The sequence below is a fragment of the Cibotium barometz genome, chromosome 7 (assembly GCF_041138505.1).
Source record: "Cibotium barometz isolate CiBa-2024 chromosome 7, ASM4113850v1, whole genome shotgun sequence".
Classification (NCBI taxonomy): Eukaryota; Viridiplantae; Streptophyta; class Polypodiopsida; order Cyatheales; family Cibotiaceae; genus Cibotium; species Cibotium barometz.
In genome coordinates this window covers 8,290,290-8,305,421 of record NC_141052.1, presented here as the reverse complement: position 1 = coordinate 8,305,421, position 15,132 = coordinate 8,290,290, and positions in this window count along the sequence as shown.

The following is a 15,132-nucleotide window of genomic DNA, read 5'->3' as shown; positions in this document are numbered from 1 at the left end:
TGTCAGTTAGAATTATCTTTGTTTGATTTTAGGTTTTCAATAGTGAAGTAACATGAATGTGGTGTGTAGACATTTCATTGTCGTTTTTTTAAGCTCATCGTTAATAGCTTCGTCATCATTGTCATTGACTTTTGCTTCCTTGTTATTTCTATGATGTACACTCTATCATTTTTCATACAGTGTGCAGGTCGCTTTGTCATCAATGATCTACTAGTATTTATCTAAGTTGCATTTGGTGGGCATTAAAATTTCTTACAAATTATTGGAACATTTTGTATTTTGTATTTTGTATGAGAGATTCATTATTTGCAGGCTGAAATGGTAGTGAAGAATCTGGGACGCTCTTTACTGAGGATAAGCTTGATGAGACCAACTACCCCTTGTGAACGTCCTATACGATGTGTTGTGTATTGGTTACCGAAGGGCTTTGGAGTGTTGTTATTGGCCTTGAGGCACGCATCAACATAAGATAGTACAAGTACTTTGGATGTGTTATGTCGCGGTTGTAGTAACCACCATAGCCAAAGAAGGCTTCAAGCTTTGGTCACCACCCAACCATAGAGGAATGTGGATAAGTGTCCACAATGCAGGGCTTGTATAGTGGCATGCCTGCCCACACTAGCCTAGTTGCTCCATGGTCCTCCGACCCGGGCGCGTCACTCCTTAACCACAGACACTCGCCCACACGCACTCCAGTGTGTGGACTTCGTGTCCGTTCGAGCTTTGTTGCCGCTATGGGCAACTAACGCATGCCGTTAGGCTACATGACATTACCACCCCTTCTAAAGAGTTTTCGTCTGCTGCGAAAACAAACTAGGGAAAGTTTTTGGTAAGCATATATAGTTGTTCTCATGTGAGACCTTTTCTAGTGTATTCTTTCACTTAACAAGTGTATATCGATACATAATAAACCTCATGCTCTCAACTAGAACTTCAAGGAAAACTATGTGCCATGGTTTTGCATGCCAATAGCACAAAAGTTAGATGTACTTGAGATCTCTCCAAGAAATCAAGTTTGTAGACTACGCTACCAACCATTCGTAGATTACGTTACTAAATATTTGTAGATTATGCTACCACACTACGCTACCAACTTGTTGACTCTTTTCCTTGCATAGCTCTATGGCTATAGTAGGAGATCAAGACTAGAGTCCATAAAATAATGTAAATGGAGAAAATCTAGTCATAAACAGCAAAAAATAGATTTCAAAGGTGAGAGGTACTCCTCTTCACCAGATTATTCATTTATGCACAAGCATATGCTTTAGAACCTCGTTGGGTTTCTAGTTTAACCACCATCAAGCTACGAATGGTTGACCTCACTCTTAATTTGAGCGATATTTAACCTTTAAAGATTTTTCTTCAAAGATGACTATTAAACTTTCTATCTCTACCCAACACTATATCTATAGTTTGTAGAGATGTTTGATAAAGAGCCTTTCAAACTCAAATGTTTTCACATCTTATTAGTTGGTCAAATATTGACCTTTTTACTTTTCCCTTCAAGAAGCATTTTCATTCATGAAAATGCTTCAGAAAGTTGTAAACAAGTGTCTGTGTGTAGACCATATGGTCATCTATACCCGTACTATGACAAGGAAAGCAAGACACACAGCACATATTTTCCTTAAGTACTACAACCAAGGAAACATGTAACACTCGTGTTTCATCTGGAATGCCAAACCATAGTTACCACTTGCAAAATATAAAGGATGTTTAATAAAACATAAATTGCTACTAAGAAATCCTCAAGAACCTCATAAAATGAATGTACTCTGACAATCAAGGAATTCCTGTGCATGTTTTACGACATCAAAGATGTTTTTCTTTTATGGTTAGAAACCGCATGGACTTTAATTCAACCAATTTGTGCAACTGTTGTAAGTCTTTAGCAAATTGTTCTATAATGTGGTAAAGTTCCATTGACCTTACACATGTAGTTTAAGGAAAGCTACACTTTCCTCTCCCCAAAAGTCCTTGCATTCTTCCAGAACACTTTACACATCTTGCAATGAAGATGATTTCCACATAGATAGCATCTATGTGATGTATAGTGTCTACACACTACTAGAAAATTAAGAGTAACATGCACCAATGAGGGTACCACTCCCATCCCACGAGTAGATACATGCCTATCCACATGTCTACTCTTACAACCACTTTGGTTTCTTAGCAATACATATCTATGTCTCTATGGCCAACCATGTCTCTGTGGACATGTTTATGGGCTATATATGGTCACATTCAAAAGCTAATAGCACCATCCAGACACACCTCTACAAGTGTGGTTTCACTAGATACCTCTACTATGTGAAACGATATCGTAAACCATTTTAATTATGGGAATTGATTTACTATTTAAAAAATAAACAAGAAATTATTTATCGCTTACCGAATCTGTATATAAATATGCTATGATATGTGGATTAGGTATGCCTCCAACACACCTTATACTGATAGAGAAAAAAATCAGTCTCTGTACTTTGAGACTACTTTGACATGAATAACACAACATCCAATTTGTGTTCAATACCAATATGAATTTTGGCATATAACAAATCTTTGTTGCCTCCCCATGATAGTGGTAATGCACTACCGACCCATAGGTGGCAATATACTACCCAATTGTAATCGATGACAACAAAAATAACCACTCTTGGATGCACTTACAAAACACAAATTTGTACAAGTGAATCCTCTTATGACTTTTGTTAAAGTTGGACTTTGCTACTTATCCCATTTTCATGTATGTGAATTGTTGGAGTATGCTTCTACACCTCACTCTATTATGGATGGGCCGAAGAGGCTCAAATGGAATGTGTGCCAATGAAGTTTTGAAACAAGATATGTGGTCATGGCTACACCCGCATAAGAGAAGATTTACATATGCCTCTCAATAGTACGTGGGTACAAGAGCTCGTTTGGATGGAATCTAGCATGATTTGTTTTTGCCAGAGATATTGTCCATGTAGGTGGAATATAATCATATTTTGTTAGATCATTTTCCTTTGGTATTGGAGATGCATAGCCATTTTGTGAATGCTTATAGGCCATTATTGGGAAAGGCTCCTCTTAAGGTTCACCAGACTTTCTTGGAGCATACTATTTTTCATCAGTTTATGTTGCAGGTGTTACAAAAATTTCAAAGCCATGTAATCTCTACTGGGATGCAACTTGGGAGTGTTGTATGTTCAATATTTAAATGCTTGCTTGCCAGTATGGGATTTGTAATGCAGCACCTAGAATCGTTGTTAGTTGATTTAAACCAAGTGATTCAAGAGGACAGTTCTTGCCCTGACATTGAGATAGCTATTGATTGGTTGTCCCATCAGGTTGCAGCATTGCACGAGAATCAATATGTGAGATATAAGCTTATGGCTTGAATGGATACCCTAATGGATTCTAATTGTCAGTCACATAGGTTCTTTGCTCGTTTGCAGCAAAAGCATGCACGTGAGAATATTGTCATGATGCAAGATAGGCAAGGAGTATTGATTACGGATCCTACTTGTGTTCTAGATGTGTGTATGGACTCTATCGCCATTTGTTGTGTTCGCAAGAGGTCATATCTCATGATGTCGTTGCAGCTAGAGAGTCTTTATTTTACTTGGTTTGTCACACCAGGTGTCAAACATTTTTGCAAATGAATTGGAAAGAGATACTTATGCGGATGAGGTGGAAGATGTGTTGAAGCATTTGCCTAAAGGAAAAAGTCTAGGATGGGATGGGCTCTCCAATGAGCTTTTCATGAAGTATGTTGATGAGTTAAAGGTCCCTCTTCCTGCTATTTTCAAGAGGTGTGGAATATAGGTATCATGCCAACAAGTTGGAAGATTAGGCTTGTACATTTATTGCCTAAAGTTTCATCCCTAGTTAATCTACATCAATGGGGACCAATCACATTGATGGGGGCCATGTATAAGATATTTGCAAAGGTTTTGGCCAACAAGTTGCAATGATTTCTTTCTACTCTGATTTATCCAAGGCAATATGGATTTATTAAAGGTCAGAATATTTTGCATATATATACTGAATGTACTAATTGGAATTGATTCTGCAAGGGCTTCGAGGCAAGAGGTGGTTATGATTCAACTGGATATTGAAAAGTCTTATGATCATGTTAGTTGGTCTTTTCTTTCATAGCTTATGCAGGCTATGGGATTTGGCCCATCACATGTCTTCTTTGATTTATACTATTAGCCAACATGCAGTAGCTAGGCTTATGATTAATGGTGTGGTGACTGAGGCCATTCATTTGACGAGATTGGTCATGCAAGGATGCCCACTTAGCCCTCTCTTTTTTGCAATTGTTACACATCCAATCTTATCTTGACTAGAAAAGCTAGTGGAGGACGGTGAAGTTGTAGGGCTTGCTCTTCCAAGCGAAGAGCAGATGGTCAGCCAGGCATTGATTCTTTCATGTTCCTTAAGGCTTAAAGAAATAATGTTTAAAAGGCTATGGCTATTTGGGATACTTTTGGTCTTGCTTCAGGGTTATACATTAATATGCAAAAATCTGCTCTAATAAGCTATACCAAGAGCGATTTGCTTGGTTTGAGATGGAATGGGCAAGTCATACAAAGGTGATGCATCACATGCCACTTGGGTTATCCGATTGGAGTTAATGTTAATTCACACGCATAAATGGCATGGATTTCTAGAAGGATAAATAATGAGTTTACCTATTGGAAATCTCAGGGTTGGGCCTATGCATGTTCAACTCAAAGTGGCACAATCCATTATGATTAGTATAATATCTTTTTTCATACCTTTATTGCCATGGACAGGAAAAACTTTGCATCATATACAACACCCCATTAGATTTATGCAATGGAAAAGAGCAGGAAATAAGCCAAGGTAGACGTGGATTTCTTGGGAACACATTACTACTCCAAAGAGGAGTGGAGGGGAGCCCTATTAGATGTCAGATTACATACAGTCACTAGGAGATGGCATTTATTGCAAGATATGTGTGTATCTCAAGATCCATGGGTGGTAATCGCTAAGGCTCATAGAGGAGGTCACACTTGTGCGTGATAATACCAAGATTGATGGTACATGGTGGGATATAGTGAATGGTTCCCAACAGGTTCAAGTAGTGTATTCACCTCTCCTTTATCATTTGATGATCTCATGGAAGGAGGTGTTGGCACTAAATGGAAACCTTCAGGTAAGTGGTTGTAGTTGAATTCTATGGCAGGTGAGGTGTTGGGCTAGTTCATGACTTCTGGAGTGGCTTGACAAACTTGTTGAGTAGCCAAAGTTCAATAAAATGGTTTGATTGGGACTAGTGAGAATTATGGATGCTTTGTTGCCACACATAGAGGTTGCTATTGTCTTTTCAAAAAATCCATCAATATTTTCAAGTTTCACGTGGATATGTACAGTTATAGGAGAAGGTGACGACATGCCTTACACTGTTTGGTGATATTCCCTGATTGGAGGATCAGCAACCTTGGTTAGATTAGGCATTTAGAAAGCCTCAGGACATTGTCCAATGTTCAACAAATCAAGTGTACCATATGATGGTGTGGTGAAAGATAAGCGATGGATCACTGAGAAGGCTAATAGGGTATGGAACATCAAGAAAAGTAGGGCCTGGTGGAAGGAAGTAATCTTACAGGGCTGGTGGTCTATGAGTCCATATCAAGGGAAGGTGTTCCTATGGCGCATGCTAGTTGGAGGTCTACCATGGTGGAACCAGTTGCGAAAGCGGCAGATTGCTTCTGGTAATTATGTGTTTTGTACTACATGCTTGGAAACATGCCCGCATCTTTTCATTTCATGTCAGGTGGCAAAAAAGGTGTGGGATTTCCTTTCTCGCATATGGATTCTGTTGACAGATAAGCCCATGAAGGTTAAAGATTGGATTTTTGGCAAGATTCCGAATGGGCCGGATAACCTAGAACATTTAGTTTTCTAAGTGGACAGGTTTGTGGCATATCTGGTTAACTAGGAATGCCTTCATATTTGATGCAAAAGTGGGTATTACGTGTCACATAAGTCGTATAAAAAGGCTACTAGTGTGGCAAGTCTCTTCCTTGCCGGTCATCTAATTTGGTGGAGAATGACACAGCTATATATTGGATGAGGTACTCCGAGCTACACCTGTGGTTTGGAGTAATTAAGTGAAAGAAAGCTAATACAGCACATGGTGGCCATGTGGCCATTTGTAAAGTAATTTTTGGTAATATATCTTCTATTATGAAAAGAGAGAGAGAGAGAGAGAGAGAGAGAGAGAGAGAGAGAGAGAGAGAGAGAGAGAGGTCTTGAGATGAGAAAGTGCTTGAAAAAGAAAGGAGTTTCGATATGCTTAAGTAATAGCAATGCATCAAAGACTGAGGACAATGATAGTTGAATATATTAATGCCAAAGGAAACATGCTGATTTGTCAAGAGCCTACAATCAATCACTCCTACAAAGTGCTATCCCTTCAACATGTATTGTTAATTCACACAAAGTCTAACAGATATGTTGATTATGTAAAGTAAGCATGGGAACCAATCTAGGGTTTTAAATTAGATTTAGATTTGGAATAAAACAATGCAAACTTGAGCACACACGAAGGTGCCTAATTTAAGGTTTCAAACTGAAGATTAGGGTTGAAATGGGACTAAAGCTTGCGCAACCAAGAAACAGGATTAAGGGGTCCAAATCAGCTTAAGATTAGGGCTGAAGCAAGACTAAAGCTCGAGCAAGAAAGGGACCTAATTTAGGGCTTTAGACCAACACAAGTTAGGATTGAAGTTGGGATGAGGCTTGAGCAAACAAGGGGCTTGATTTAGTTGGATTGAAACAACATTTTAACAATTCTAAAAATTGGCAAGAGTGGGTACTATAATTACATGCCCATGAGGGTAGATTCTAACCCAATACCTCCACTTCAAGAGATATGGGCACTAGCAAGCAAGGGAGTCATTGGGCTAGCTATGGCTTGAGAAAATCAACCTTGAGAATGAGGTTTCCCACACTTTCATAACTAGAAAACTCTTTTTTACAATGATTGACTTATTGAAAAACCCTAGCCCCCTAAGCTTTAACAAACACATCCTAGCCAATAGAATTGCTATAAAGCTTTAAACCTTTTCATACTTAACTACCCTTATAATAACAATGTAAAGCTTTAAACCTTTTCATACTTAACTGCCCTTATAATAACAATGTAAGGCAAGTATGGGGATTGACTTAAATTAATACACAAGAACTTTATCAAACATGACTCTTTGAGCACATCCTCCTCCCAAGAATAGAGTACCTCTTGGATGCTTTCTTGTGGCTTGTAGATGTGTGAGCAATTATTTATTTTGTTGGTGCACCTCTTGTACTTTGAGAATATCCCATGGATCGTTTATAATCTTTGAATGTATTCATCAATATTGTGGAGTGTCATGGCAACATAGAAGACTTGCAAATACACTCATTTGCCATTTCATGCATGAAATAATAAACATTGATTATTAATCAATCTCCAATATATAAGGAGTGATAGCTTAAAATGCTAAATTAAGTAATCCCAAACCATGGTTCACTTGTGATACCTATATGATTAAACAAATTCCATTAGCTAAAAGTAAACATAAACAACTTAGAATATGGTCCCAACAGGCTAGCCTTCTTAACTTGTATCAACCACTAATATGCTTGCACTAAATAAAAACCACATGTTATGTCATACCTTTTGGCCTCAGATTGGTTTGGGGACTCTTTTATTTAGCGTCATAGAGAAATCGATACAAAGAATAAGGAATACATAATAATATAGAAACAATAATATTGCAAGACACTCCACAAACCATTATCTAGGCAAACCGCAATTCAAAAAATAGTATAGAATACTCCAAAAGTATAGAAAAGGCAAGATAAATCAAAAAGACAAAGTTTGAAAGCTAAAAATAAGCTAAATGATAAAAGTTGAGAAGCTAAAGAAACTACAAAAGGAGAGAGAGAGAGAGAGAGAGAGAGAGAGAGAGAGAGAGAGAGAGAGAGAGAGAGAGAGAGAGAGAGAGAGAATCTATCCAATCTCGCTCAACTTTCATGATACTTGAGCATGAGATATGATCATCATTGGCCAAACAATAATTTGACTTTATGAGAGCAACGTTCTTGCATCCTACTCGAGTAAACACATAACAAGCTAAATTACAACTAACTCAAAGAAACTTCCATGAAGATACATACATGATCTCCAAGAATACCAAAAGGGGAAAAAACCTAAACAAACATAGCAAAGTGCAACAAAGAGAGAGCATTGCAAATCACCAAGAGTTAGGCATTATCTGCATTTGTTGTTGAAAACCTAAAAAATAAACAATAAAAATACATTTATGAATATTTGAGTAACATACATAAGTTAAGAAGAGATAACATGATGTGAGTTCAAGGCTTTATGTTCCTGCATCACCAAAATTGTGTAGGCTTGTCTTTGCTCTCGTCTTCCATATGTCAACCACCTCTTGAAAATCAAAGTCGGCCAAACTTGGTCCCTCTATTTGATATGCACATCAAAGCATCGACATTTCTTGTGCTCAAGTAATTTTTCAACTTAGTCTTGATGAGATTCTGAACACTAAATCCCCTCTCACATGATGTAGCACTACAAGATTGAATCATAGCAATTCCTACCAATCGTAGTAGCATGGGATACTTTTCTTTCATTGTGTCATTTCTCCCTATCGCAACCCATGTGTTTCTCAAACTCTGCCCCTTCCACTCATTAGTAGCTTGTAGCTTGAAGTAGTGATATTCTTTCCTTGTTTGGTCTCTAAATTTTCAATGCCTCCAAAAGCCATTCACTCCCACCTTATCTTCTCCATAAAAAGATGCTATACGGCCAATCTTAGAATCTCCATAGTTTTTGAACTCTTTTCTCGTGGGAAAACTAGGAGCTAAAGCTCTAAAACATCTCAAAACATGATTATCAAAAAATGTTTCCCTCAAATTCTCATTGATTGAGGCAACAAAAGACTTTTGAAACAAAATTGATCTATCCAAGTCAGATTCATCTATCTCTCTATAAATTTTGATGCTTATGTACATGCTACCTCTCAAATAGATTAATGCAAGGCATAAAGCTGTCCATAAGGAAATCCATAATATGGGATGATGTGGTAACTATGTCTATCAATGAAGCATTTACATCAACGTCATGGTCCAACACGAAATACATCTCCAAAACCTGCATCTTAACCTCAATAAAGCCAACAATCAATGTTACATCAACATGGTTTTGTTGAAATACCTTACTTAAGGTTGCAAGCCTCTCTAGAATATCAGCCATAAAGTGAATATTATCTATGAATTCAAACTTTAAAATCATATCAAAAAGAGACTTTTTCTCTCTTTTTGCAAACTTGAGCAAAGCCCCAAAAGACTCACAATCCTTATGAACCACACTAGTATGTCTACTCAACCATCTCACTTTATGGATTCTACTCATATGTAGCATTATACACCCAAACTCTTTCTCCAAACTCTCTAACATGGAGGTTTCTAGAGAGATTTTAGCAAACATTGATGCAATAGAATATCAATCACTAATCCAACAAACATTGAAACATGTTCATGATTTTCTAAAAATGATGTGCATAAATGATTAAATGTTATTTAACAAGTTAAATATTTTTGGATTCATCCATCATGATTCATGATCCTGAAAAGGTGAGTGTTTAATATTTGAAGAAGCCCTTTCATCAAGGACTCACTAACATATTAAACAAAGGTGATGCATGACTTATCATTATGATATATATCTACTGGAATTGAAGAACAACTACATAATGAGAGCAGCTACAAAACTGATGCATACTTAATGAAAACAAGGTCCTTAGCCACATGGTATGCAGCAACAAAAAGATTTGACATAGCAAGACCAGCTTTATTCTTTAATGCATCTATAAAATTCACCTTACTTATACTACATGAATAGGTAAACCTATGAGTATTACATCTTGCATGATCAAAAAGGCCACTTATTTGAATATTTTTGGAACCCATTTTACCAAAATCACTCTTGGAATTTCTATCTTGCTTGCAAAATTTGTAAAAGATAAGACTTACTTGTTAAAATAAGCCCTATCAGAAATCCTCACCCACCCTTCATTCCAATCACGCCGTGACTTTTTCCTACACACAATGTCTTCTCAAGAACAACCCTTATCTACTTCTTTAAACTCATCATTCACAAATTCAGCTATTTCATCATCAATAATAGTTTTAATATGTTTAGAACTTCCCTATTTTCTTTTGCTTAAACGTGTTGGAGCTTCCTTTTCATGTGAATCCATGCATCCCAAGCAATGTAGATTTCACAAAAGGTATTCTTCTACTTGTATTCACAAATAACCCACATAACTTTAAGATGTAGCATACTAACATTTCATTAGCATTAATAATGATGGTAATGGGCCAATGGCTAGGGTCTTCATCATTAATTACAATAGTGAGTGATGATCATTGATCAAGACTCTACAAAATTCAAATACAAGAAAATTATTTGAAAGCAAAAAAAAGTTATTCATTTTTTTATTTCGCTAATACTCCTTATATATCCTTAAAAATAAAAAAATTTAGTACTGCATGTGCCCACTTCCATGTATGATGGTGTATGTTGTACGTACCTCTAAGGTGAGGAAAAAACTTGAGCGCAAAGCAAACATTGTGAGGCTATAATCTCAAACCATAGAATAAAGCAAAGATTTAACCTCCAAGATTTATCGTTCCACCTACCATGTTTTTCCACGTTGGAGCCTGCAAGTGAGATAAGGTAACAAGTTAATTGCTAGTTTGAAGAGAGTCAAGAGTCTAAAGGAATGGTGACCCTAGGCAACCAACCCAGAGGCAGTAGGGCCACAGCCTACAGAGTCTAAAGGTAGCAGAGGGAGGTGACCCTAGCATGTGAAATGGAGTGACCCTAGCATGTAAAATGGAGTGATCATGAAGCTGAGATATGGGACAACCACCATGGATTAATACAAGATTAAGGAGATAATCTCATACAATAGCCATGATGCCTAACTGAGTTAACCTCCTATCAAGAAGATAGAAATAGCCTTCCACAAGCCAAGGTATGAAAGCCATGAGGCTCGAAGAGTTAAGATGACCAAATATCATAATATGTCCAAAAGATTTCAAAGATACAATAGTGGTCCATAAGCCCTCTTTTATACTTGAACCCATGACCATAGTCCTAGACCTAATCTAAAGTTGTTGCTTCATTACAAACCATTCCCTCTTATAATTATTTCGTCCTCGAAATCAAAGGGTGGTCGTGCAAAAATCAAACATATACAAAAGGCTATGTATGGAAGCCAAAAATCATAACATAAGCTAGTGTCATGGAAGACCCAAAAACCATAACATGAATAGTATGACCCCTAGGGTCAAATGGAAAGGATGAGGGCCTCCTGTCGATGATGAAGCTAAGCAATCTCCCACTTGGATCAAAGGGAAAGTGTGAGAGATTGCTATTGATAATGAAAGTAGCCAAATATCTCCCAGGGTCAAATGGAATGTGCAAGAAGCCAATGCCGATGACGAGGCTAGGTATGAGTCCTCATGGGTCAAATGGAATGTGCAAGAAGCCAATGCCTATGTGACGAGGCTAGGTATGAGTCCTCATGGGTCAAATGGATAAATGAATTATGCATGACGGACTCTCAAATCCAATGTGACAATAGCTCTTGGGTCAAAAAGAAAGCTTATGTTCGAGGGGTAGCTCATAAAACATGGAACTGACATCCAGGGTATCCGCCAAATGGAAGCAAAACTCCTAGCTAGAATGTTAAATGGTCCATGTAGACCAAGAACAAGAGTTGTCACAAGTGCATCTGAATGGTATGCCATGTAATCAACTACCATACATCCCAAGTGGCATATGATGCACCCGAAAATGAATGTCCCGACTCCAAAGAAACTAGGGTCATGTAGATAATCATGGAAGCCAAAGAAACACTTCTCAAAGTTGGCATCATGCAAGAACTCATGTGAACCAATGTCGTCATTCACTATAGCATAGCTCAAATAATCTGAGGCATAATCCACTGTATCAATGTGTATTTAGGCGGCACGATCCAAAATATGCAACATGCCCTCATGTGTAAAACCATCCGTATATGTGTGGTCCTTCAAAGTAAAAACATTCTTCAATAGGATCACCATAAGCATCATCATCATTGAATACTAATAGTGTATACACACATGAGATGATAGTGACATCATCCATTAAATCACTAATTATGTCATCCTCACAATCTCTAAAGTCATCATCAAGATCATGGTCTATTTCCATCAATGGAATCCATGTATAACGTATATCCCAAGATACGTCAACCTCTCTAATCATTGGATCTAGAAAAATGTCTAAATCAAATATAAAGCTCTCTAGATCCATATGCACAATCCTGCATCTCCTATGAGATCTAACCATAGAAAAATCATCACTACTCTCATGCACTATCCTTGACTGCTCAAATACATGAACTCTATCCATATGAATGCTGTGAGGAATGCTATGAATACTAGGAGTAGTGGTCGTATCAGCGATATCTCCACAAATAGAAATCTTAGAAGAATAGCTTGATGCATCTAGCACTAGGAACTTAGGTCTATGCTCATAGGTGTCTTTGTCATTCATATGCAGAGTATCACTAACCTCAAGTGTGCAAATGGATACATCACTAATCAAATGCACACGATCCTCTAGAATGTCCCACAATCAACTAGAGTGTCCACATGATCCGTAGGAAAGATGATAGGCATAGAAGTGTCGATGCCTTGTATGCTTGCTACCATCTCTACTCTTGAGATCATCATGCCTACAAAATGTGACACACACATCACTATCGCATACATCATCGTCATGTGCATATGTGTTAGTGGCATCATATGCATGTGTATCACTATGATTACAGACATCATCATCCCCATCATAATACAATGAATAAATCGGTCTAGGTAACTGAGAATCAATGAGATGATGGCTAGTCGATGTCGCGGGTGAGTCATAAAAGCTATCGAGGCCCATGCGAACACTAATGCAATAGCGGCGATAGTGTAAGCATGGTCGATACGCATCCCCCAAAGATCCAAACCTGTCATGCCATATAACTCACTAAATGTATCCCCATAATGACCACCACCACCATGATCATCAACACCCATATAATTATCTATAGCCGCATCATGAACATCATCACATCATCATAAGTATCTGTGTCGATGTAGTCCATGCCCTCATCAGGAACATAATCTCACGATGACTCCAGAGTGTGGGAAACTCAAATCAAGTCACCAAAAGAAGAATCATCCCGTGTGAATAATACCAAACCATCCAAAGATATAGCCAAGCAATGCCAAGTGATGAAATCATCTTGTGTGGACAACCTAGACCATCTAGCATATATCTCCTCCCCATTGAACAAACTGTGAAGCTCAAACATCGATATGCTACCTCATGATAGCAAGAAGTCAAGTGAAGATGTAGAGGTCTAAACCTCAAAATGCCAAAGGCATGTGCAAATGCAACAAAAGATATGTAATACATGACACAAGAAGGTAAATCACAATAGCAATTGTAGAGCCATCATGAGTGGCTCCCCTACGATCACAATCAGACATGCTGTTAAAATGGTGTCGCGACGATGACGGTGTCGATTCGCACCAATGTGATCAAACAAAGGATGAAAGTAATAGGAACAACCCATGGTTGTGTGTGAAGACTACCCAAGGTGTACGCACCAAAACACAATGCACAACAAATGTGAACATACCTCTCAAACACAAGGTGTATAGGATCTGTGACCCACGATGTGTGAACAAGCCCAACTAATACTCAACATGAATTAACGTGTACTCTACATGAAAGAATCCCCAAATGTGTGACACAAGTCCACAATGTGCAAGAGCATGTAAACAAGCCCAAACAAATCAACAAACATACTAACATCATAATGCATGCAAATTGCCCCTTGCAAGTCTGACGGCCACAAGACTAAGTGGAGTGGCTGCCTGTAATGTGAATGGACAAGGTACTAGCGTGAATGGCTCAAGTGGGTGAAGGATAGTGGGTAAAACTTAAGTTTACAATCTTAATATATCATTTGCTACTATTACACCTCCACAAGCTACTCGCCTAAGCCTAAAGGGTTCTAGGTAGATTTCGGGGTACCTGTGTACGTGGCACCCCGCGGGCCCCAGCATGAGCGGTCACCTAGCCGGTGACCGCCTCTGTACAGACAATGGTATAGACAGTTGTGCAAAAAAGTCATGATCACACGTCGGTGCGTTTGCTGTGATTCAAACCCAGGCCCCTGCCAAGGGAAGCGAAGCTCCTATGCACTACACCGCGCGCACACTTGTGACATAAACACATGTCCATAACACCTTATGGACATATGTCTACAAATGGGGCCATTGATCCGGTGACCGGGGTGCCACGCCCAGAATATACCTACAGCCAGCCTAAAGAAGACAAATTGCTTGTTTTCCTGCTTCCGCTCTCCTCACCTTAGCGGCTGAGAGCTGCTTTTGAAACTTACCCTTTTTTTTTTTTAAGGTATGGCTCAAGAGCTGAGAGCTCTATGCTCGCCTGAAGCTCGCTTCTTTTTTTTTTTTTCCTATGTTGCGTTGGTTGAGTCTTAAAAAAGACGGCGATGGTTCTATTTGTTGTTGCATGGTTGCTTACGTTGAGCTGGCTTGTTCCTCTTGTGTGCTGGCACGTTTCTCTTGTGCACTGTAGCTTATGGCGGTGGGAGCTGGCTACTATGTAGCAGAACCTCCAACACGTATAAAGAGTTGCGTTGCACTGAAATAACATGAGATGACAAGCTGGTTGCTATGCGGTATAACCTCTAACATGAAACAAAGAGCTGCAGTACATCGAAATAACAAGAGATGGCAAACTGCTAGCTACTTGCTGGAATCCATCGACGATGAATTTTGAAGCTACAATGGCACGTTGTGCTGCTAGTCAGCACGGACGCTGCTAGTCAACATGGGTAGAGAGTGAGCACGGTTTAGCTTCCTGGGGCTCCTTCATACAAACTCCCTTTTAAACTTGCTTGCTGGAACGTACGCTGTGTCCAGCAGGCGAAGTCGGCCACCACAGAGCGATGCAGCTTTCGCATCCATAAAGCC